The sequence below is a fragment of the Bidens hawaiensis genome, unplaced genomic scaffold (assembly GCF_021521415.1).
Source record: "Bidens hawaiensis isolate Kalapana, Puna unplaced genomic scaffold, B.hawaiensis_p1.1 tig00030786_1, whole genome shotgun sequence".
Lineage (NCBI taxonomy): Eukaryota > Viridiplantae > Streptophyta > Magnoliopsida > Asterales > Asteraceae > Bidens > Bidens hawaiensis.
This window is the reverse complement of record NW_027495146.1, coordinates 192,450-217,401: the sequence shown is the minus strand read 5'-3', so window position 1 is coordinate 217,401 and position 24,952 is coordinate 192,450. Positions and strand designations below refer to the sequence as shown.

General features: G+C 37.6%; 1 pseudogene; it reads right to left on the bottom strand.

Annotated features, from left to right (window-relative positions):
• Positions 1–4,108: 4,108 nt before the first annotated feature.
• Positions 4,109–5,771, bottom strand: LOC143581004 (UDP-glycosyltransferase 92A1 pseudogene; annotated as a pseudogene).
• Positions 5,772–24,952: the final 19,181 nt, after the last annotated feature.

The window sequence follows — 24,952 nt, the reverse complement described above, 5'->3', positions numbered from 1 at the left end:
GTCCTTGAATCTTGATGTATCAAATAAAACATTTCATGTTTATTAACAAAGATAACATACATAGTATTTTGATACATAGTATTGTGAATATAAAATATTGTGACTGCAATATACTGTAGCATATATGTTGCAATTTATATACAACAATATTCCAATATTGATTGTTAAAGCCAAACATTCCTCTATTTCTTTGCATTTGCATCCTTGTTGTGCATAGATGTTTAGAATGTTAATATCAATAAGTTACATGGTCAGACAAGGCCATGGCGCCAAATTTGTGAAGGGTGAGACCCTCATTAAAGATGTCAGTCGGCATTTTTCCGGTCATCGCCTCAAGAAATAATATTACAAAACTGTAGACATCTCTATTGCTTGGCATCTTACTCCCGAGATTATACTATGCAACTTATTATCAACTAGTCAGGTGTCGGCGCGATGCAGCGAGGAACAACACTTAAAGGTTGTTAGCGAGTTCAACCTAGCCGAGTCAAGGCTAGCTCAACCTCGACTCGAATTTCATACCGAGTTGGCTCAACTCAGCTCGAAATTAAAGCTGGAACCTTAAATTCAAGTTCGTCCTAATTATTATGATATCTATACAACTTGAGTACTTTTAATCAGATCTATATCTAATGAGGTTTAAATTGTTAATCTTATGCACACGATATGAAAATTTCATTTGGGTCATATTTGCCGGTCAAAAGTTAGGTAATATTTATTTTTATTTTATAAAATCCTATAAAATTAAAAGTATATAAAACACATAGTTGATAATTAATAAAACATTTATAAGGAATTTAATGTGCTTCGGTAATGTTATAATACATAATATAAAGACCACAATATCACACAACAGCTAGGATTAGTTAAAATTACAGCTAAAATGAAGGAAACATATGTACGTTGAATTATTAATGTTATTCAAGTGAAAAAAAAACTACCGAAAAGTACCTTTAAGAGACTTGTACGTTGATGCAACTACGACTTGTACCTTATTATCCGTATCTTGATATTCAATAAAAATCTATATCGAAACATAGACAAAAATAAGCACTTCGTAGCGGTATGTTCGAAATTTTTTAAAACTTAATATATTCAAAGATATAAAAGAAAAACAAAAATAAAATAAAATTGAGGAATATATGGGTAAATTTAAGGGAGTGGAAGAGTAATAATTATTAAAATTTACAAAAGTTATGTATAGTTAAGGGGTAAAAATTGTACTTATAATTTAACAATTAAAAGAGTCGTGAAAAGCTATTGATTAAAATACCATAATACCCTCTCAACTTCCATTTGACTTCTTTAAGACATGCAATAATGGAAGTACACGACGCAAAAAGGTTGGACCTCTTAAAAATTAAGAGGTCATTGGGTTTCTCTTTATATAATATAGTATATATATAGATAGCTTTAACTGTCACACCCTCCCCGATACACACAATCTAGTTTGTTTTATAAAAAGTTCAACGGGTCGTGCACATTAATTTATCTACGCTGAAGAACGATAATCTTATTTTCAGTAGTTACATACAGTGGCCGAGACAGGAATTTTGTCTTATGGGTTCGGAATTTTTCGGTGCTCGATATTTTTTCGACGTCAAAGTTTCCGGGCTCGGATGGGTCAGGTCGGCTATTCGGCCAAATAAATAAAATGCAATATCACTATTATAACAAATGTACATAATCGTTGTTTTCGGCCCAAATTGGGGAATGAGGCTATAGTTTGGACTTGGTTGATAGAAAAGAAGTTGATCGGTCGTTGTTTCTGGCTTCTTTTAATTGGGTTGGGCTTATTAACCCACATTATTAATAATTTTGGGCTTTTCATATAATCTATATTACATATATCGGTTATTAATGGCCTATTTATAACGATTGTTACTAATTTTTGTAGTTTTTTTATAAAATTTTCTATTTTATAGAGAAATTATTCATTACTAAGAAACTTTGCAACTAAATTTTTCGTAATCAGTGGTTCGAATATATTTTTTTAAAACGATGTTGGGTTCGCTTGCCAGAAAACAATGGGTTCGCTCGTTAAATCGTACTTATATGTTGTATATAAAACCGAAAATTGACCGGGTTCGACCGAACCCGATGATGTACATGTGGCTCCGCCACTAGTTACATACTTGTCATTCAAAAAAAATGACGGTGCAACTTATTGGCCCCTTACCTAATTTCTATCATTATGTTTCAACTTTGTAGAAAATAGTTGATACACGAGTCCTCAAAATATCCGATTTATTGGTCCTAAATCTACGCCGACCTTTTTGACCCACATTTTCAACTTCACCAATTCATGATTCGACCTCACCTTCAAGTCAACTCTTACCCAACATCCAACCCTACCAAGTATTATCTTTTCTAAAATTCTTTAACATTGTCACTATTATATTTTCATTTCACAATGTAACTATATTTATATAAAAAAAAGGGTTGGAGGAGGGAACCCTTACCCCGTACCCATTTGGATACCCATCACCCCACCCCGCAAGAGGTATGACGCCGGCAAAACACCTCCATTCAAGTCCGCGACAGATCTGGACCGACCCTCAGGATCAAACTCGCGCCACTACAGCTTCCCTGTCTTGGTAGAACTTCATTGGTGACGGGTACCTCAAGGCCGCCCGGAGTGGGATTCGAACGTGAGACCTCCCATAAAAAAGCCCAAGCCTTATCCAACCCAGCTAGACACCAATGGGTAACTATATTTATATAAAGAGACTATTAAAACATCCTTTATCATTAACCAATCATCTAGGGCGGCCCCACAAGTTACAAGTTACGCGCACCGTTTAACGCCAATAACGGTTTACACATGAGTAGGGCCAAAAGGAATATTACACGTGGCACACATCCAATCGTCAATTTGCTACCACTACCAGCTATAACTAGAAAGGAGAAATCATACATGCATCTTCTTCTCGGACCTCTAATCATTCAAATTACTCTTATCACTTACGATACTAATTCTCACATCTAAAGGTGGTTACAGAAAACCCTCTTTCCTGTAACTAGGCTAATGTGGTTACAAGAAAACCCTCTTTCCTGTAACTAGGCTAATGTGGTTACTAGAAAACCCTCTTTCCTGTAACTAGGCTAATGACGTTTCTGTAATTTTACGGTATTGTAAAAGATGATTTCATTGATTTACAGAGAGTACATATAGAACCATTTTCTCGGAAAACTCTTGGTTATTTGAAAACCCCAACTCAAATAACGTGTTTCTTAAACCAACAATCCACTAATTTAATTGACCACTCTTTTTTATTAACCAACCTCTATTAATTTGAGTGACCACTCTTTTTATGTTATAATTAACCAACCTCTATTAATATAATTGACCTCCACCCTTTTTTTTGTTTACCAACTTCTACTAATTTAATTGGCATAAGAACGTATTACACACTCCATTCGCCTGTATAAATGGAGCATACATCCATGTACTGATGTACAAGTTATAGAGTATATGCCCATATACAAAGTGTAAACGAATCTTATACCATGAAATGTTCAAGGACTATACACTCGCATGCCCTAACTATATGCCAATATAATATACCCTGTTTTACCTGCCACTTCATTGTAAATCGTTTGGATGTTTCTATGAAATATAAAAGGAGCCAATTCTTTAAAAAAATAATAATAATGAATAATTGCATAAACATTTTACATCAATAAGTTTGTGCATGCATATATCTCAGCCCAAAATGATTTAAAAGGGGCATTCATAGAAACTTATAATTATATTCTTACAAAATATTTCACGAACGTACATCTCAGCCCAAAAATAATAAAAATGGGCAAGCCATAGAACTCGCTTGTTTAACGTACCGGATATAATCAAATGCATCCAACATAAAATAAGATGATGCGATTAGATGGGCACGTCAAATGACAAATAAATAAATGATACTGTATCATAAAGTTTCCATTTTATGACTTCTTTGATACATCTATTGATTAAAATTATATTATAATTACCTATACAATATATTCTCATATACAATGAATTCTCAAAACCTATACACTCATACCTTAATGTCTAAATATACATTCTTGTACAATATTAATCAAAACATACTAGCTACAAAACTCTTTTTTAACTGTTATTCTTTTTCTTGATCAACAATGGAGCTTGAAGAAAATCTTCCAAAGCTTCCACTGAAGAGCCTCTAAAACCATCTTCATCTCTTGTTGCTTCTTCAATCATCAACTTAATATCAAAAGCTTTCTTCCTCATCTCTTTACCCTTACCATTTTCACTCATCACTTCTTCAATTTTCTCTCTCAAATCCTCACTCCTCACATCAAAACTAACCCCTCTTGCCACCTCAACACACACCCCCACAATCTCCACCATCATTTTCGCATTATAAAACAGCTCGGCCGCCATTGGCCACCCGAGCAATGGCACTCCTCGGCTAAGCGATTCCAAAACTGAGTTCCACCCACAATGCGTCATAAACCCGCTACAGATTTATGAGACAGTATCTCAATCTGGTGGGCCCATTTTTCCACTATAACACCTTTGTTTTCTCTCTCCATTTGTTCTATAAAATTTTCTGGCAGCCACTCCTCTGCTTTAAATTCCGCGTTTATGTCGAACCCGAGCGGCGGCCGGACCACCCAAATGAAGCTTATGTTACTTCTATCCAATGCTTTTGCCAATTGCATCATTTGAGAGGCAGTAATAGTGTTTTGTGATCCAAATGAAATGTATAAAACAGAGGCGGCCGGTTTTGAATTCAAAAAATGGAGCCATTTTTCGGTACCGAGTCCGCCGTTTTTGTTGACTGGGGGCGATCCGGGTAAGGATAAGTTTATCGGGCCGATTGACCAAACCGGCCGCCGAAATTTTCTTCTAAAATAAGATAAACCGACACGATCCAGCTTTTCAACTGTGTTGAAAAGAAAGCCATCTGCCTCGGCCCACGCAGGAAGATTCTTTTTCTGAAACTCTGACCATGGGTCGAGGCCAGTGGCAGCCACGAGACTTGGAGTCAACTGTGTAACCTGTAATTTACCCGCTTCGGGAAAATCGGGTAAAGTAAATTCACCAGATTCCGAATTTTTATGCGATAAATTAATCCACGCAGAAAAGTAACACGCTAACCCAAACCCGCCGGACCCACTAAATATGACATGGAAAATATTAAACTCATGGGACACCGCAGCTGACCAACCAAAAAAAAAGTCAGCAACTACACAGCGTGGCGGTGTCCCGGCCTCAACAAGGCTTTTAAGAACATTTCTAAAGGCAGGTTCGAGGGCGGTTGAGGCGACAAGGAGGTCGAATATTTGGTTAGGCGGGAGGGAGTCAGTGTTTTCGGTATGGGGCGGGAGGCCATGTTCTGTCGAGTCGAATGGGATTTCGACTAGGCGAATGGACGATGAAGGCGGGAGAGTGCGGCGGAGATTGAAGATATTGAGAGGCGTATTGATGAAGGTGATTTGATAGCCTTTTTGTTCTAGTTGAAGGGATAAAGATAGGAATGGAATAATATGGCCTTGTGCCATGAATGGGAACATGATGATATTATTATTGTTGTTTGCCATTGAAGATGTTAATTGTTAAGGTTAAGGTTGAGTTCGAGATGTTTAAGGAGATGGTTTTTGTGAATATGTAGTAGTTGATGTTGGAGAAAAGTCCTAGTAAACGCTAGAAACAAACATTATTAAATGAAGAACATGCTTTCTTTTTCTAGAAATAACACTACCGATTTTTTGTCAACATATATAAAAGTAAATGTAGGTATACATACATATCCCTTATCCATGTATCATGTAATTTAACTTTTAAAGTTACATGTGATAAAAAAAATCCTTAAAAAAATAATACGAGTATTAAGTATAGAAAACAAGTTAGGCGTCGTGCGATGTGGTGGGGTATGCACACAAACATGATATCGAGCGTGTAACCGGTGTTACCGTTTTAGTACGTATGTAACCCGGTAATAGTATGTCCGTAATACGGCATTGGAAGCTTAACTGGTGTTAGTAAACACATCACATAACGATTGTACGCGCAATCAGGTGTTGGTGCACACGTCACGCTACATTGAACGTGAAATTTGTAATGATTTGACATGTTATGCCTGACACTGTTTTAACTTAAAATATGTAATGACTTAGCCCCTTTCAACCCGAACCCGTCCCGACTTGACCCAAACCAAATAAATTAACTTTTTTTGTAATGACCCATTCCAGCCTCAACCGTTTAGACCCATGACCTGAACGAGTGAACCCGCCTGACCCATTTTTTGATCCTTAATGTTAATCACGTAACATGTTATGTTTTTAAAATGAAAATAATATAGCAATATCATACTCAAATTAAAGAGAATAAAATACTCGTTTTTATGGTATATGTATTTTTAAAAAACATTAACATGTGAGAAAAGTTATAAACGTTTGATCATCGCGTGGGTAGTTGGTTTAAAATAAGAGGTATATATAGTTGTTCAATAAATTAACAAGATGTTATTAAAGTTAAAGAACCAAACTTGTAATTATTTTTTAAATTGACAACAGACAAAATTGACCCTTAAATAATAATAAAAAAAACAATTGTTTTGAGAGAATTGTGAGTGGTCTTTAAACTAAAACATATCACCTAAATATGATACTATTACATGTAAATAAGAAAACCATACAGTGCTTAGTAACTAATAATCTCAACCACTAGATCCTGGATTTATTCATATTTTTCTTAACAAACTATTGTTTTTTACATTAGCTCTACAAACTTTAAGATATTCTTTTGCATATTGATTATGTTGAGAATATAGTTATATAAATCTGTCCAAAACAGACAACTAAAATTATAGAATAATTATACAAGGGATGTGATATACTGATATGGTTCCGAAGGATGAACTGGATATGGACAGTTCCAACAAGATTTCATTCTTGAACAAAAATTATGGGTCAAAACTTGTGAAATTTATAACTAAACAGTCATTATTCATTAATACATCAATGTTTTGGATTACTAAACTAAAGTTGACGAGAAGTATAAACTAATCATGAAATATGTGAATAGTTGGTGAAGAAATGTAAGTCTAAATTGTTGACGAAATGATTCAAGTCACTATCAAATACAAATTAACGTTTAGGGGAGTTTTTTCTCAAAAGAGTGTTATGGAGAAAAGTATTTATGAAATTGGTGTTGGTTATAAAGTATTTATCAAAAAGGTGTTTATTTAATAAATAGTTTTTTCTCACTCTTAATCTAATTGGATGGCCAATACTTTTAATAAAAGAAACTTGTTTTAATATTTTTAAAACTCTGTTTAGTTTTTTTTATTAAATAAATATATATTTAGTGTTTATTAATTTTATGTCTCACGATCTATTATTTATATATAACAATTTTAATAAAATTTAGCATGATACACTTAAGTTTAGATAAAAATACAAATTAATATAGCATTTTTAAATTTAGTATGATACACTTAAGTCAATATAGCATTGTTAACAATTTATATCATATTGTTAACATAATTATGTATAATTATAACATGGATTTTTGTAATAAAAATTTGTTATCCTTTCATATGAAGTAATTAACATATTTATTGTTATGCCATGATTTTTATACTGGGGATCTTTTATTCTTGACTGTCTTATGGATAGTTTATCCTTGAAATATACATCAGGATATAAATGATCGACGATCCTCGGTATTGTTTGTTTACTAATGATTGCGTTTAGTATGGTGATGTCTTAGACAGGTATATCAGCTATAAGACGAACTTGCATCAATTATCCTCACAAGACAACCTTTAGCTGGAACATGGATCCAGGATCCTAATTCAACATAGCTGACTCTGGATGAACTCTCTAGAAGATTGACGTTTAAATAATAACAACGGTATCTAGACCTGGTCTACCGCTTTGTTCGCTATGTGACTATCAGCACGTGGTCAAAGAACACGTTGGTAAAGAATGGAAGACTAGCGGATTTATAGGGCGAAGTTGTTAAGTTTGTTAATTACTTTTTCCTTATATATTTGAGTATGATCGAGCTAGAAACACATATGTACTTACACACACACTAGAGCAAAACTAAACACTCTCTCTATTCACTAGCTTTCGTTGTAATCTCGATCATAAACTCCACAAACACTTGTAATACCTTTTTGTTAATCAATAAACTCGACGGTGATAGTTTTCACCGTCTGGGGGTTTTTTGTGCCGGAGACCACGATAATCATATACTCACCGACCAAAGGTTACCTTGTTGATCATTGACTAAAGTAATCCGACCAAAGATTCCGACCAAAGATTATCTTATTAATCCTTGACCGGAGTTATTTTACCAACGATTACCTCGATAAGTTTTGACCGAAGTAAGACTATCGTGATTAAGGGCTTTTTCCCTCGTGATCAAATCATTGTGTTCACCTATATTACAATCATACACTTGCTTTTACCGAGTTAGCACCTTACCTCACTTAACATATTTGGATACGTGATCCTTGACAGATTTTTGTCCAAAACAATTTGGCGCCCATTGTGGGGCAATTGGTGCTATAATCCATATTATTCTTATCATTCTCAACTTTTTCATACCCATATCACTATTAATGGTCTCTCAGTCATCTTCTGCTTCATCAACCATGCCAGCTACGGTCCCTCTTTCTTCGAGGACTTTGCCACCGATGTCTGCGCCAATCACGGGAGCACCAAGGGCTGCTGCTGCTGGAAGCAAGACGCAACTACCAGTCTTCCAGAGCTCAAAAACTGCTGCTGCCCCGGTGGTTAGTACTAATAGTGATGTTTCATCTATGTTTTCGCAGGTTAAAGCATACATGGAGCAGCAGAACAAGACCAACCAGAGGATCCTCCGTGAGATAGAAGATCTCAGGAAGAACAAGAGGCTAGCTGAGGATCTCACCCCCTTAATGCCCAGGATGCTGGATTTCAGCAGTCCAGAATCCATGGCGCAGTTCTCGCAAGGATCATCCATCCTTCAACCAGGGTCCATGGGTCAGCAGGCTCAAGGATCCTCACTATTTCAGCCAAGATCATCTATCCTTCAACAGGGATCCATGGGTCAGCAGGCTCAATGATCCTCACTATTTCAGCCAGGATCATCTATCCTTCAACAGGGATCCATGGGTCAACAGAATCATGGATCCTCATATTATCGGCAAGGATCGGTCATCCTTCCACAAGGATCCTATGGTACCCAACCTCTAGGATCCTTTATCCCGAATCAAGGATCCTCGGGCGTCCAACATCAACGATCCTCTGAAGTCCATGAAGGAGATATAATCCCCATGCAGACCATAGCTCCTGGAGGACCTACTCCGGTTGCTGACTCCTCTTATCCCAGATACTCGTCTGGAATACCAAACTCCACCCAGCAGAGAGGTAACTGGTACGATCCTATATCTTTAGATACTAACCATGTTCTCATACAGGATTCAGGTATCAACCAGGCCATGGCCAGAGTATTACAGAAGCTAAAGGATATGATATCCAGTGTCCCGGGAGTGATACGTCCAATCCCTGAAATACCGGAGGGGAGTCACAAATTATCCAGATTCGCTCCACCCATATGTGATGCTGAAATCCCGAAGCGGTTTCAAACTCCCAACATGAAGACGTGTGATGGGAGCACCGATCCTGAGGAACATGTTGCCCAATATCGAGAGAGAATGAAAATTAATCCTGTACCTGAGAAACTCAAAGAGGCTTGCCTTTGTAAAGGATTTGGAGAGACATTAACGGGAGCTGCACTAAAATGGCTGCTAAGTCTTCCCCCTTTCTCGGTTACATCTTTCTCTCATTTAGTTAATTTGTAGAACACTCAATTTTCCTTTAGTCGGAAATTTGAGAGGTTGACCAGTTATTTGTATCGTGTTATCCAAACCAGTGATGAATCCCTTAGGGATTTCGTTACGAGGTTCAGAAAGGAAGCTCTAGAAATCCCAAACCTTGATATGACTACTGCTGTTGAAGCATTCAAGATGGGAATTCAAAAGAGCTCCCCTTTTTATGATGATTTAGTGATGACTCCATGCAGGACATTAGATGAAGTCAGAAGCAGAGCATTGAGATACATCCGCTTAGAAGAAGATAAAAAGATCCAGGATCGTCTCGGTGGACATACGAAACAAGAAACTCCTGAGAAGAATAAAGGATCCTGGAATAGGAACAACAATGCGAAGCCGTATGCCAAGTTCAACAATCAGAACGTACGGGCAGTTGAAGAAGGAGAAGACAGCGAAGACTATCCTTGCATCTCCGACTATTGTTTCTCTGTAGATACTCATGGCTTGATTTGTGCCATGAAGGATTTGGGAGAAAGAGCAAGGTGGCCCAGAAAAAATGAAAAGGTTGTCGGCTTCAAGGACAAGTCTAATTGGTGCGCTTTCCACGAAGATTTTGGCCACGCAACAGACGAGTGCATCGCTGTAACATCCTACTTTCGGTTATATTAATAAAGCAAAGTTCGTTTATTTTATAGCGGGTCGTTATCGGTTTAGTTGAATAGAATACGAGATGGACTTGTGTTGGGTAAATGGATATGGGTTATGGACTTGGGTTATGGAGGAATAAAGGAAAGACCATGGGCTTAAGCCCATGATCAAAAATATATATACCCTTAATCCTCCATTTAATTCATTTACACATATCCCTTACACCTCTCAAACACACACACTTAAGCTCTCTCTCTCTCTCTAGCCTCTCTAGCCGAAATATAGAAGAAGAATCGGATCCCGACCCAAGGTATGATAGTATTTTGTTGTATGAGCTTAAATCCGTTAGTTATGGTCACTAAACGACGAGCCGACACCGTTAAACTGCTTAAATCGCATCCGCGCATGGCGCATATAACATTCACAATCTCCTAATAATTAGGTTGGTTACTTGGTTTATGGGATTGGGAAATTACCGGGTGTCACATATTGCATGTACTGTCAGGTTGTAACGCTATGTATAAGGTAAGTATGATATGTATGCTTATGTGTATGAACGTGATAAAGTTAATAAAAGAAGGAAATGATGGTTGCATGGTTGTATGGTTACGAAAAGGGTACCGAGCCCTAATAATACTCGAGGTATGATGTATGGTTGTATGGTAACGAAGAGGGAATCGAACCCTACTAATATTCGAGAACTAGGGAACCGAACCCTACTAATATTCGAGGAAAGAGGTAAACCGAGCCCTAATAATACTCGTGGAAAGAGGGAAACCGAGCCCTAATAATACTCGTGGAAAGAGGGTACCGAGCCCTAATAATACTCGAGGAAGGAGGGTACCGAGCCCTAATAATACTCGAGGAAGGAGGGTACCGAGCCCTAATAATACTCGAGGAAGGAGGGTACCGAGCCCTAATAATACTCGAGGAATGTAGGGCGTAATGCTCTTTATAACGTAAGATATGAAGGTAAGTTAATACAAAAGAAAGAATGAAAGTATGAAAGTATGAATGAAAGAATATAAGTTTATGTGTATTGTATAGTGTATGATTAACTAGAACTCACTCAGCGTAGCTGACTTTTAGTATGCACGCAGGTGAGTAGGATGAGGCAGCTCGCTTGAGGAGACACGTGGCATTGAACAAGAGCCTGGCATCTGAAGACTTATGATGTTTTAATTTTAATGCGTTAATGTTGAAAGACAAAGGATGTTTTGAGACAAGTTATGAATTATGTAATGTTTTATGAAAGTTTTATATTCCGCGTAAATGTTTTAATTAACTCTGATGTTTAGAACTGTGTTTATGAGTAAATCCAACACGAAAGTTGGGCTACCGGTAACGGGGCCTTACATAACGATTAACGGAGAGCGTAACAGGATTCGGGTGAGTTTCTAGCCCCATTTATGTGTTATGTTTTCGGGGCTGTGTGCATACTCAATATGTTTGTTAATACGCTTATCCTAAGAGATAAGTGTATGTCTTATGTGAATAATGTGAAATGTATGAATGATTGTTTGATGGTACATGAACGATCTTCGGATATTGCACGTACTGTCGGGTTGTAACGCTATGTATGAGGTAAGTATGATATGTATGCTTATATGTATGAACGTGATAAAGTTAATAAAAGAAGGAAATGATGCCTGTATGGTTGTATGGTTACGAAAAGGGTACCGAGCCCTAATAATGCTCGAGGTATGATGTATGGTTGTATGGTAACGAAGAGGGAATCGAACCCTACTAATATTCGAGAACTAGGGAACCGAACCCTACTAATATTCGAGGAAAGAGGGTACCGAGCCCTAATAATACTCGAGGAAAGAGGGTACCGAGCCCTAATAATACTCGAGGAAGGAGGGTACCGAGCCCTAATAATACTCGAGGAAGGAGGGTACCGAGCCCTAATAATACTCGAGGAATGTAGGGCGTAATGCTCTTTATAACGTAAGATATGAAAGTAAGTTAATACAAAAGAAAGTATGAAAGTATGAATGAAAGAATATAAGTTTATGTGTATTGTGAAATGTATGATTAACTAGACTCACTCAGCGTAGCTGACTTTTAGTATGCACGCAGGTGAGTAGGATGAGGCAGCTCGCTTGAGGAGACACGTGGCATTGAATAAGAGGCTGGCATCGGAAGACTCAAGACGTTTAAGTTTAATGTTTTGTTTATTTTGAAAGACAAGATGACGTTTTAAGACAAGATGTGTTTTGTTATGAAATGTTTTATGAAAGCTTTTATATTCCGCGAATGTTTTAATTAACTCTGATATTTAGAACTGCGTTTATGAGTAAATCCAACAGGAAAGTAGGGCTACCGGTAACGGGGCCTTACAATCGCCTTAAGGAAAGAAATTGGGTACCTTCTGAGCAAAGGTCACTTTAAAGAACTCTTGGGAAGAAAGAAATCCAAGATCCAGGATCTTGAAGATCTTCCACAGAAAGCGACACCACCACCACCAGATGCTCATGTGATCAACTTCGTCAAGATTATGATCTATTTAAAGAGTCGTGTACCATCAAAGAGAATTCCGTAGAGAAGTTCGAGTTGGATGATGAAAGAAGACCGCTCATCCCCACTACTCGAGTGACTGATCAGAGAATCTTTTTCAAATCAAGGATCCAGGATCTTCAACAGGACAAGCTGGATACGCAAGCAGTCAGTTTCATCTCTGGAGGATCAGACATATGTGGAACTTCTTTCCCCGCAGCAAAAAGACTTGACAAAAAGATCAAGATGGATAACGGGGATCATCCGATAGTGTCAACAACATTAACAACAGACAAAAGAATCTTCTTCGATGAAGAAGACAAGCTGAACATCCAGGATCCTCATCACGACGGTTTGATTATTACTTTATTTATCTCTAACCATTATGTGCGCAGGATCCTAGTGGACGGTGGCAGCTCGGTCAACATTATTCAACATGATGTCCTGAAGAAGATGAACATCCCGATTCAGAAATCATTCCTAGAACGTCGGTGCTGGTCGGCTTTAGTGGCAAAACTAAAAAGACATTGGGGGACATTAACTTGCCAATCTATATCGAAGGGTTAAATTCATATCAAAAATTTTGTGTTATAGATAACCTCTCCTGTTGCAATGTTATTTTAGGTAGGCCTTGGCTCCATGGGATGAAAGCGGCAGCCTCAACATATCACCAATGTATCAAGCTACCTACCCCTTGGGGAGTCGTGAAGATAGTGGGTGATCAAGCGGAGGCCAGAAACTCCTATTCATCATCAATGAAGCCAACAACCAAGCCAACCATTGCGTAGCAATTACTGCAACATCCTAGGAACGTGCTGGAGGCTCGGGAGAAAGATCTTAAAGAAGTATCATTGGACCTCGAAGATTCAGAAATAAAGGTGTTCCTAGGATCCAATACCCCCAGTAAGATCGAGGAGGATATAGTATCCTTCTTATCGCGAAGAAGATCCACTTTTGCTTTCAAGCACTCGGATATGACAGGTATTTCAAAAGAGGTAATCACTCATAAACTCGGCCTTTATTTATCTATAAAATCTGTCCACCAGAAGCGAAGGAAATTCGCTCCTGAGAGGAACAAGACCATACAAGAAGAAGTTGAAAAACTTCTTAAGGCCGGTATGATCAGAGAGGTTCAATATCCTCGATGGCTAACTAATGTGGTCGTTGTTTCAAAAAAGAATGGAAAGTGGAGGGTGTGTGTCGATTTTACCGATTTAAACAAGGCATGCCCCAAGGATCCTTTCCCATCACCACATATAGATGCCATGGTGGATGCAACGGCTGGACATGAAATGCTTACCTTTATGGATGTTTCCTCTGGATTCCAACAAATATAGATAAAACCATCTGATCAAGAAGATACAGCATTCATGACTCCAACCGACATATATTGTTATACTGCTATGCCATTTGGACTAAGAAATTCAGGGGCAACTTACCAAATATTAGTCAACATGATGTTCAAGGATCAATTGGGTAAGACTATGGAAGTTTACATAGATGACATGGCGGTGAAGTCAAAGAAAGCCGAGGATCACCTTAGAGACCTCGAGTAAGCATTCAATATCCTTGACCACTATAACATTAAACTAAATCCGTCCAAATGCCACTTCGGTGTTAAGGTTGGAAAGTTTTTGGGATATATGGTCACAAAGAGAGGAATTGAAGCAAGTCCGGAGCAAATCGAGGCCATTGTCAATCTTAAATCTCCTGCAAATGCCAAAGACGTCTAGAGACTCACCGGAAGAATAGCGGCATTGAATAGATTCATCTCGAGATCCTCCGAGAAGTGCAAAGACTTCTATGATATTCTTAGAAAGAATAAGAAATTCGAGTGGACTACAAAGCATGAAGCTGCACTTACAGCACTGAAGGATTACTTATCCTCAGCTCCAGCCCTAATGAAACCTGTGGATGGAGAATCCTTGTATTTATATCTTGCAGTCTCAGGAAATGCAGTGAGTGCAGTCTTGGTAAAGGATCATGAAGGTGAACAACATCCTGTATACTATGTAAGTAAAAGTCTTCTAGATGCAGAGTCCAGGTATTCTCATTTAGAAAAACTAATACTTGCGCTTATTATGGCTTCCACTAAACTGAGACATTATTTCGAAACTCACCCTATTATTTTGAGAACTAACTATCCTGTAAAGAATGTTCTTAGAAAACCAGAGTTATCAGGTAGAATGGCTAAATGGGCTGTAAAATTGAGTGCATATGATATCCAGTATGAGCCGAGAACAGTAATCAAGTCTCAAGCGCTAGCGGACTTTGTGGCTGATTTCACTAGTGATCTACAAAAAGAAGCTGACTTGGAGGTCCAACAACTGGAAAAGACCAAGGATCCTTGGATACTCTTCACAGATGGAGCATCCAACGTAAGAGGAACAGGATTAGGGATCCTACTGAAATCGCCACAAGGGGACATAATACCCCAATCCATATCTTGTGAGTTCCAAGCAACAAACAATGAAGCAGAGTATGAGGCTCTGATCGCAGGTTTGCAATTAGCTAAAAGCATAGAGATCAGGTATCTTCAAGTTTATGTAGATTCTTATTGATAACTAACTACTTTAATGGCTCGTATGCTGTTAAAGGCGAGAAACTAATGAAATATTTAGATGTAGTGATGGAGTTATCGAAATCCTTCGAAATATTTAGTATTACACAGGTACCGAGGGAAGAAAACACTGGGGCAGACGTCTTGGCAAACTTAGCCTCATCTCTGAAGATTCCTGAGGATTTGAAAATCCCAATAATCCACATACTCTCGCCAGCAATAGGAGAGCAAGAAGTTGGGGAAATAACAAATGATAAGCAGATTGTGCTTTGGGATCCATTATCCTCAGACAATCAAGGATCCTGGATCCTCCCGATCAAAAAGTGCATACAAACAGGAGAAATTCCAACAACAGAGAATCCCAGATCCTTCAAACTCAAGGTATCACACTACATTTTATTAAATGATATACTATATAGAAAATCTCTTGCAGGTCCATATTTGAGATGCATTGAGGATCCTGAGATCAAAGAAGTACTCAAGGATTTTCATGAAGGAGATTGCGGCAATCACACAGGTGGAAGAGCATTATTTTCTAGAATACTAAGAACCGTATACTTCTGGCCAACAATGAAGAAGGATGCAGTGGAGTATTCAAGGAAATGTGATGCTTGTCAAAGACATGCAAACATCCTTCATCAACCAGCAGAGCCATTATATCCTATATCCTCCTCATGGCCTTTCATGAAATAGGGTATGGATATTGTAGGCAAATTGCCAAAAGCACCAGGTAGAAAGGTCTTTATGCTTGTTATGACCGACTACTTCTCCAAATGGATTGAGGCAGAAGCGTTTGTACAAGTCCGAGAAAAAGAAGTAATATATTTTATTAAACGAAATATTATAACTAGATTTGGTATCCCTTCTGAAATTGTTTGTGACAATGGTTCCCAGTTTATCGGGAAAAGAACCACTAACTTTTGTGACAGTTGGGGCATCAAAATGATTACTTCCACTCCGGTTCATCCTCAAGCCAATGGCCAAGCAGAGTCCAGAAACAAGATCATCATCAACAATCTAAAGATGAAACTAGGATCCAAAAAGGGAAAATGGGCTGAAGAACTTCCTTATGTTCTTTGGGCCGACAGAACTACGCCCAAAAATGCAACAGGCCAAACACCCTTCTCTTTGGTGTTTGGATCAGAAGCAGTGATTACCACAGAAATGGTGGTCCCTACTACAAGAACCAGCATCCGCGATCCTGAAGCCAACGAATGAATCCTTCTTGAAGACTTGGATACTATAGAAGAACTCAGAGACCTAGCAAAGATTAGAATGACAGCTTATCAACAAAGGGTAGCTGGGGCATACAACAAAAATATCAGAGTCAGAAGATTTCAAGAAGGAGATCTAGTATTGAGGAAAGCCTTTCAAAAAGACAACAAATCCGGCTGATGGGAAACTAGCGCCCAAATGGGAAGGACCTTATCAGATTGAGTCAGAAGCATGAAAGGGCACATATCATTTGCTCACAATGGAAGGCAATAGATTACCGAGAGCATGGAATGCAGTCCACCTCAAGAAGTACTTTTTCTAATCAGGATCCCATATCCTGAGAGGATATATTATCCTTAGAGAATTAAGGATCCTAAAATCGGTAATATCTATCTAATTACTTATTCATATTATTCTAAGGATAATATATTTTTAACATTTATTTTTTCCAAGTTTTTTAAGTAACAATGCATATTTCAATAAGAAGTTCAATGTATAAGAGGTTGGCCACCTCTCCCTTACATTCAAGGTACTATCCTATCTCTCTCGGCTTAGCCCACGTTTGGATATGACTCCCGATGGTCATGTCCTATAAGGTTTAAAGGTTTTCACATTTCTTATAAATAGAGTTTCTACACTCTCGCCTGGAGCGCACGTTATCCAACGTATGGTCCGGGGTAGCGGGACCAGTACACGCTTAGTGGCTGACAATTTCGTTGCTTTCGGCTATATGGAGGATCCTACGATATATGGTAGACGTACCATTTCCTAAGGTTTTAGAGGTTTTCACCTCTTCCCAAGGGCCTTGTCGCCGGTATTAATTCTAAGGTTTTAGAGGTTTTTCACCTCTTCTCAAGGGCCCTGTCGTCAGTTTAACCCCAAATTATTATTGGGCTTGTCCCCAGAATATTTGTTGGGCTTTTCCCCAGTTTACTATTTGGGCTTGTCCCCAGCTTAATGAGTTTGATCCCAGTTAACATTATGAAATATTTGCAACAGAATCACTAAGTTATCTTATTGATCATTGACTAAAGTAATCCGACCAAAGATTATCTTATTGATCCTTGACCGGAGTTATTTTACCAACGATTACCTCGATAAGTTTTGACCGAAGTAAGACTATCATGATTAAGGGTTTTTTCCCTCGTGATCAAATCATTGTGTTCACCTATATTACAATCATACACTTGTTTTTATCGAGTTAGCACCTTACATCACTTAACATATTTGGATACGTGATCCTTGACAGATTTTTGTCCAAAACATTTATGTATATAGAAAAAGATCCGTGAAGGAAAAAAAAGGAATAAATTGCATAACCAAGGGTAGTAGTAAAACTATTATTTTTCTATAATCGTAATATAAAATGAAATTCATAATCATGAAAATATAAAATGGGTTTCGAAATTTACCACAAGTTATACTGTATATGAATATAATTATTACTTTTTACATAAATAATTTATTAATAAAATATAGCAAATATTTAGAGCATTCCCATCAGCTCCTGTAAATCACACTCTATCTATATAATATAAAGAAAAATATGATTTTTCTCATATTTGATTTTACATCAGATCCTCTATTTCATTCTCCATCTCTAAAATATGTAGTAGAGATGAACACCATCATTTATATTTACTAATCCCGATTCTCAAAATAACTTTTACCAATATCCGTTTTTTTATTAAGCTGCTTCCATCTCATAGGTCTATGACGATATTTTCTGCTGGTACGTTTCTTTTTCTTTTTATTTGCGCATGCTCATGGAGATTCATATGCTAGTTTATCTTCAATATGTACCGTGTTAGCATATTTGTGAACGGTTTTGCAACATTGAGATGTAGATGAAACCTATTATTTTTGTTTTTTATGCTGCCAACCAAGTGTTCGATAAAAGTCCTCAATGAGTTTATGTTCTATTTACCTAGAAGAAATTGAATCCATAGCTGTGGTTGTTTCTGTTATTTTTTTTTAAAATGCTATTGACTATTTAGGGATGGAAACATGTCAGGTTTGGGTAATCCTTAACCCATACCCGATTATTAAACCTTGTTCCAAACCTGGCCCGAAACCCTTCGAGTTTTCACCGTGTAATTACCCGTCGGGTTTCGGGCAAACCCATGGGTTTCGCGAGTATGCCCGCCCCAAACACAGTTGGCTACCTATTGGGTTCTAGCAAAGTATAACTAATTAAGTACATAAAATAATTGCCACAAATATATGGGTGGGTGGTGTGTAACCGTGTAACACACACACATAAAGAACCCAACGTTACCGTGTTTATATTTTAGTTCTCATGTATGTATATTATTTCAATGAGCTGAATATCAGTTGCAATACCACCATTCTGCACTCTATTCATTGGTTCTCCTCAGTTCACCATGTAGAAATACTTTTATGCACAAGTAGGATGATTATTATTGTCATTTTAATATATATGGTCTCAATTCATCAACAGCAAGCTTTGTAAATGAAATATCATTTGTTTTTTTTTGTGCATATCAATATAATGTTATTAACCTGACTACAGGCTTGTTTAAAATATGCAGTTGTTGCCACTTCCTGCATCACATGGCTGGTACTCTCCTTCGCAGATTGTTGACATATGATTCCTCAGATGATCATAGTGATTTTGATTTTAATGAGAATGATGATGGACAATCATCAAGGAAACGTCGTAAGTTTATTCGACGTGATCATATTGAGGGGCATGAACGTCTATTTCGTGATTATTTTGTAGAAGTTCCATTATATCCCCCAGAAAAATTTCGGAGGAAATTTCGGATGAGCCGCGCTCTATTTCTCCGAATTTTAAATGAGGTAGAGTCTAACGAGCCATACTTTGTCCAAAGGAGAAATAATTCCAGGACACTCGGTTTATCTCCTTTACAAAAGATAACTGCAGTATTAAGAATGATGGCGTACGGGGTTACCGGAGATTTTATGGATGAATACATACGTATTGGTGAAAGCACCGCAATGGAGAGCTTGAAAAAATTCACTAAAACAATAGTAAGTATTTTTTCAGATGAATATCTACGGTCCCCAAATGCCAACGATATTACACGATTGCTTGTTGTTGCTGAACAACGAGGATTTCCCGGAATGCTTGGAAGCATTGACTGCATGCATTGGAAATGGAAAAATTGTCCCTCGGCCTGGAAAGGTATGTACTCTGGCCACATTTGTGAGCCGACTATTATTTTAGAGGCGGTTGCTTCATATGATCTCTAGATATGGCATGCATTTTTTGGTATGCCCGGTTCACATAACGATATTAATGTGCTAGAGAGGTCTTTTATTTTCACGGAACTTGCGCAAGGGCGTGCTCCTTCAGTCAATTACACGATCAATGGCCACGACTATTATATGGGGTACTACCTCGCTGATAGTATTTATCCTAAGTGGCGAACTTTTGTAAAAACAATTCCAGCACCAAGAGGAAACAAGGCAAAATATTTTGCAAAGGCACAAGAATCTGCAAGAAAGATGTCGAACGAGCATTTGGTGTACTCCAACAACGATTTGCAATCATTCGAGGACCTTCCCGAATGTTTAAAGTAAAGGAATTAACAAATATAATGAAAGCATGTGTTATTCTACATAATATGATTATTGAAGATGAGCGTGATGGTAATGACTGTTGGACTCGGTCTGCCCAAGAGACATATTAAATTGATGTAGCTAGTACGTTATGATCCAAGTCGGGTCATACCCAATAACAAGCTAGACAAACACCGATAATATACGTATGCATGCTTCATTAGTAAATAAGGATTTTATCACTTTGATAATCTTGTTAAAACCCAACAATGGCATCAAGAGCCGCTTATACGAATGCATGCTTCATTAGACCCAAAATTTTTCGGTTTTATGGTGGGTTTCACCATTTGGCCGAAAATTTTAGGGGTTTTGGTTACCCCATGGTTTTTCAAGGTTATACTTTGCATGCATGTGGTAATCTTGAAAAACCAAGTCATTTGGATGATTGTTTAGTATGTTTGGACAAAACCCGAAACTTTCGGTTTGCTTAAGCTTGGCCGAAAGTTTTGAGGCAAAAAGGGGAACCATTTTGGTCTTGTATTATTGCATATTTGGATGTGTAATAGATGTTCATAACCTTGCCATGGCCTTGTGTTTGGTTGAATGATTGTGTTGGTTGTTTGTTCATTCGATTTGGTTGTAATATTTATTTGGGTTTGTAATCTATTTATTCATTCATATGGCTTGTAATAATAAGTAGATTAGATGTATTTCTTTTACTAGAAAAATGTATTAGGATATATTTTGTAAAAGAAGATGCATGGATGGAAGCCCAAATAAATTGGTGAAGACCACAACACCGGGAGTAAACACTTGGAGCATATGGATGCGGAATCAAGTGGGAGTTCACCGACACAAGTGCATGTTCTTTTGGGTCCCTTAGGAGAGACTTTTTGACACACTTGTCTTCGGTCAACAAGTGTGGTCAACATTAGGAGGCTATGGTTATGAACTTGTGGTTGTGTATATTTTATGCTTGCATGATTGATTTACTTATTATTTGCAATATGGTTTGCTTAACAACTTAAAATCAACTAGCATAAAATTGGTTCCTTAGAAATCGTTAGGTAATAAAATTGGTTTTATTAATAGCTGATGATTTCATAATAAAATGGGTTTTATTAAAAGGAATTTTGAAAATGAGTTTTTCAACTAAGTACCATACATTTGAATGCATGCAAATGAAAGGTACAATAAATAGTTTTCCAATCTAGAATTTAGAAAACTAAAATCCCTTTTAAAAACAAGTTAAACACCATCCTTTTATACGACACTTAGTCACTTGTAGACTTGATAGTGGGTTAGGATCACCTAAGCACTTTTAAGAAAACTTGTGATCTTAAGGTGATTTTACAAATACTTTTGGCATTAGGATCACCTAACCACTTATATGAGTAAACTCACACGTGTGTGTAAGTAGGACAACTTGATTTGGAAACCATGACTATAGGGTCACCTTAACATGGCATCCAAAGGTGTTGATGGGATTAAACATACCAACTAAACATATGATGTTTAACCGATCCCATAAAACTAGAAGTTGCAAAGGGTTGCAATCGTCAAACGTTGACTACCTTGTTAATTCGGATGGTAGGATAAAGGTCACCTAACTACTATTTGAATGAAACGTTGGGTTCTAGATTTTAATCAATAATTGTCTTGGAGACATTTAAAGGGTATTAAAGATTAAAATTTTATTAATATCGAAAATACTAATTTGAACTTTGTTAAATTCTTTTACATGGCCGCAAACAACACACCAAACGCAATTATCCCACACGTGCATAATCTATCACTAAGATCTATTCTGGATAAGGATCGTCTAAACTTTAACAACTTTATGGACTGGTATCGAAACTTGAGAATTTTTCTCAAGCAAGAAAAGAAGTCCTATATATTAGACGATCCTATTCCCGATGAACCCGATGTCAACAACTTGGATGCCTATGCGGATTGGCTGAAATACAACGAGGATTCGGTGCAAGTTTCTTGCCTCATGTTGGGAACAATGATTCCCGAGATCCAAAAGGATTTCGAGAATCATGGGGCGTATGACATGATTACCCAGCTTAAGGAAATGTTCCTTACTCAAGCTCGGGTTGAGCGATTCGAAACGGTTCGAGCGCTTCATGCATGTCATATGGAAGAAACCCAATCTGTTTCATCTTATGTACTTAAAATGAAGAGCCACATTGATCGGCTTGAACGGCTTAACTGTCCCGTCTCAAAAGAGTTAGCCACGGATTTGATCCTAAATGGCTTAACTAAAAGGTTTGAAACATTCGTCATGAACTACAACATGAACGGATGGGACAAAAGCATTGGTGAGCTTCACACAATGCTTAAGACAGCCGAAGCCGGCATGGGTAAAAAGGTTTTACCCGTTCTTGCGATCAATGAGGGTGGCTCAAAGAAAAGGCATCACCCGGAACCAAAGGCAAGGGTTGCCGTTGGCAAGGGGCAAGTCAAGAAGGGGTTCAAGGGAAAGGCAAAGGCGGAACCAAAACCAAAGAAGCTAAAGGTTAGCGTTGAGGATCCGTGCTTTGGTTGTGGTGAGATAGGTCATTGGATGAGAAACTGTCCGACCTATCTCAAGGAGTTGAAAGCTAAGAGGGATGCGGGGCAAACCTCAGGTACAACTTTCATGATTCACATTGATCTTAATATTATTTCTTCTAATACATGGGTATTGGATACCGGATGTGGAACTCATATATGCAATTCATTGCAGGGGTTCAAAAGAAGAAATGAAGTGAAGAAAGGAGATATAAGTCTTTTCATGGGCAATGGAGCAAAGGTTGATGTCCAAGCCCGAGGAGATTATGTTTTAAAATTTCCAAATGGTTTGGAAATTATTTTGAAAAACATTTTATATTCCCCTAGTTTGACTAGGAATATTATCTCTGTTTCTGTATTAAGACAATCTGGTTATGACTTTAAGTTTGTTGATAATAGTATTTATGTTTTCATGGATAATGTTTTTTATTTTAAAGCAATGCCGTTTAATGGCATTTATGAATTAATTCATGATGACTCATACATTGATAACTCGTTGTACCAAGCTAACACCAAAATACTCAAAATGGATTTGAGTAATACTTTTCTTTGGCATTGTCGTCTTGGTCACATAAACAAGAATCGTATTCATACACTTCGAAAGAATGGTCTTTTGAAATCAAATGTTGATTCATTTGATGAATGTGAATCTTGTTTATTGGGAAAGATGACCAAAGAGCCCTTTAATGGAACAAATGAGAGGGCGAAAAACTTATTAGGTATCATACATTCGGATGTATGTGGACCTTTTAGGACAATGACAAGAAATGGTGAAAGATACTTCATTACCTTTACCAATGATTATAGTCGCTATGGGTATGTGTTCTTGTTAAGACACAAAAATGAGGCCTTTGAAATGTTCAAAGTCTTCCAAAATGAAGTACAAAATCAACTCAACAAAACAATCAAAGTACTACGTTCTGATAGAGGAGGTGAATACCTCAATGATGCGTTTCTAGAACATCTTAGGAGTTGTGGGATTGTCTCACAACTTACTCCACCTGGAACACCACAACATAATGGTGTGTCCGAGAGGAGGAGTCGAACTTTATTGGACATGGTTCGATCCATGATGGCTAGAAGCTCATTACCTCTATCATTTTGGGGTTTCGCTGTGATCTCCGCTGTCCGTATTTTAAATATGGCACCAACCAAGAAAGTGGATAGGACACCTTTTGAAATATGGCATGGAAAGGCTCCAAAATTTTCATATTTAAAGGTATGGGGTTGTGAGGCTTATGTTAAGATCTACACCCCTGACAAACTTGAATGTCGATCCACTAAGTGTATATTTGTAGGATATCCCTCGGATTCGATGGGATATTATTTCTACAATCCAAGCGAGCATAAAGTGTTTATAGCTCGAAAGGCTAAGTTCTTGGAAAGAAGGTTCCTTATGGAAGGAACTGATAGAACTGTAGAACTCGAAGAGGATCGAGAACTACAAGCCGATACACGTTTGGTTGACACTAGCAATCAACAAGAGGTTGTTGAGGATGATCAAATAGTTGATCAAAACACACAAAACATTCGCAAATCTGGTAGAATTAGCATTCCACCTGAGAGATATGGATTTTTCATGGATGGATGCTACGTGGTAGATTCGGATGAACCCACCACATACCGAGATGCAATGTCGCAATCCGATTGTGACAAATGGCTAGAAGCCATGAATGTTGAGATGCAATCCATGCATGACAATCAAGTATGTGACTTGGTTGCTCCACCTCTAAATTCCAAGCTGGTTGGAAGTAAGTGGGTTTTCAAGAAGAAAACTGATATACATGGAAACTTGGATACTTATAAAGCTAGACTTGTAGAAAAGGGTTTCACTCAAACTCAAGGGGTTGATTATGATGAAACTTTCTCGCCCGTGGCGATGCTAAAGTCTATAAGAATATTGTTTGCCATAGCCGCATATTATGACTATGAGATATGGCAAATGGATGTCAAAACTGCTTTTCTAAATGGGCATCTTAATGAAGATGTCTATATGGTTCAGCCTGAAGGTTTTGTCGATCCACAACATCCTAACAAAGTATGCAAGTTGAAGAAATCAGTCTATGGATTGAAACAAGCATCTAGGAGTTGGAATCACCGTTTTGATGATGAAGTTAAGAAATTTGGATTCATCAAA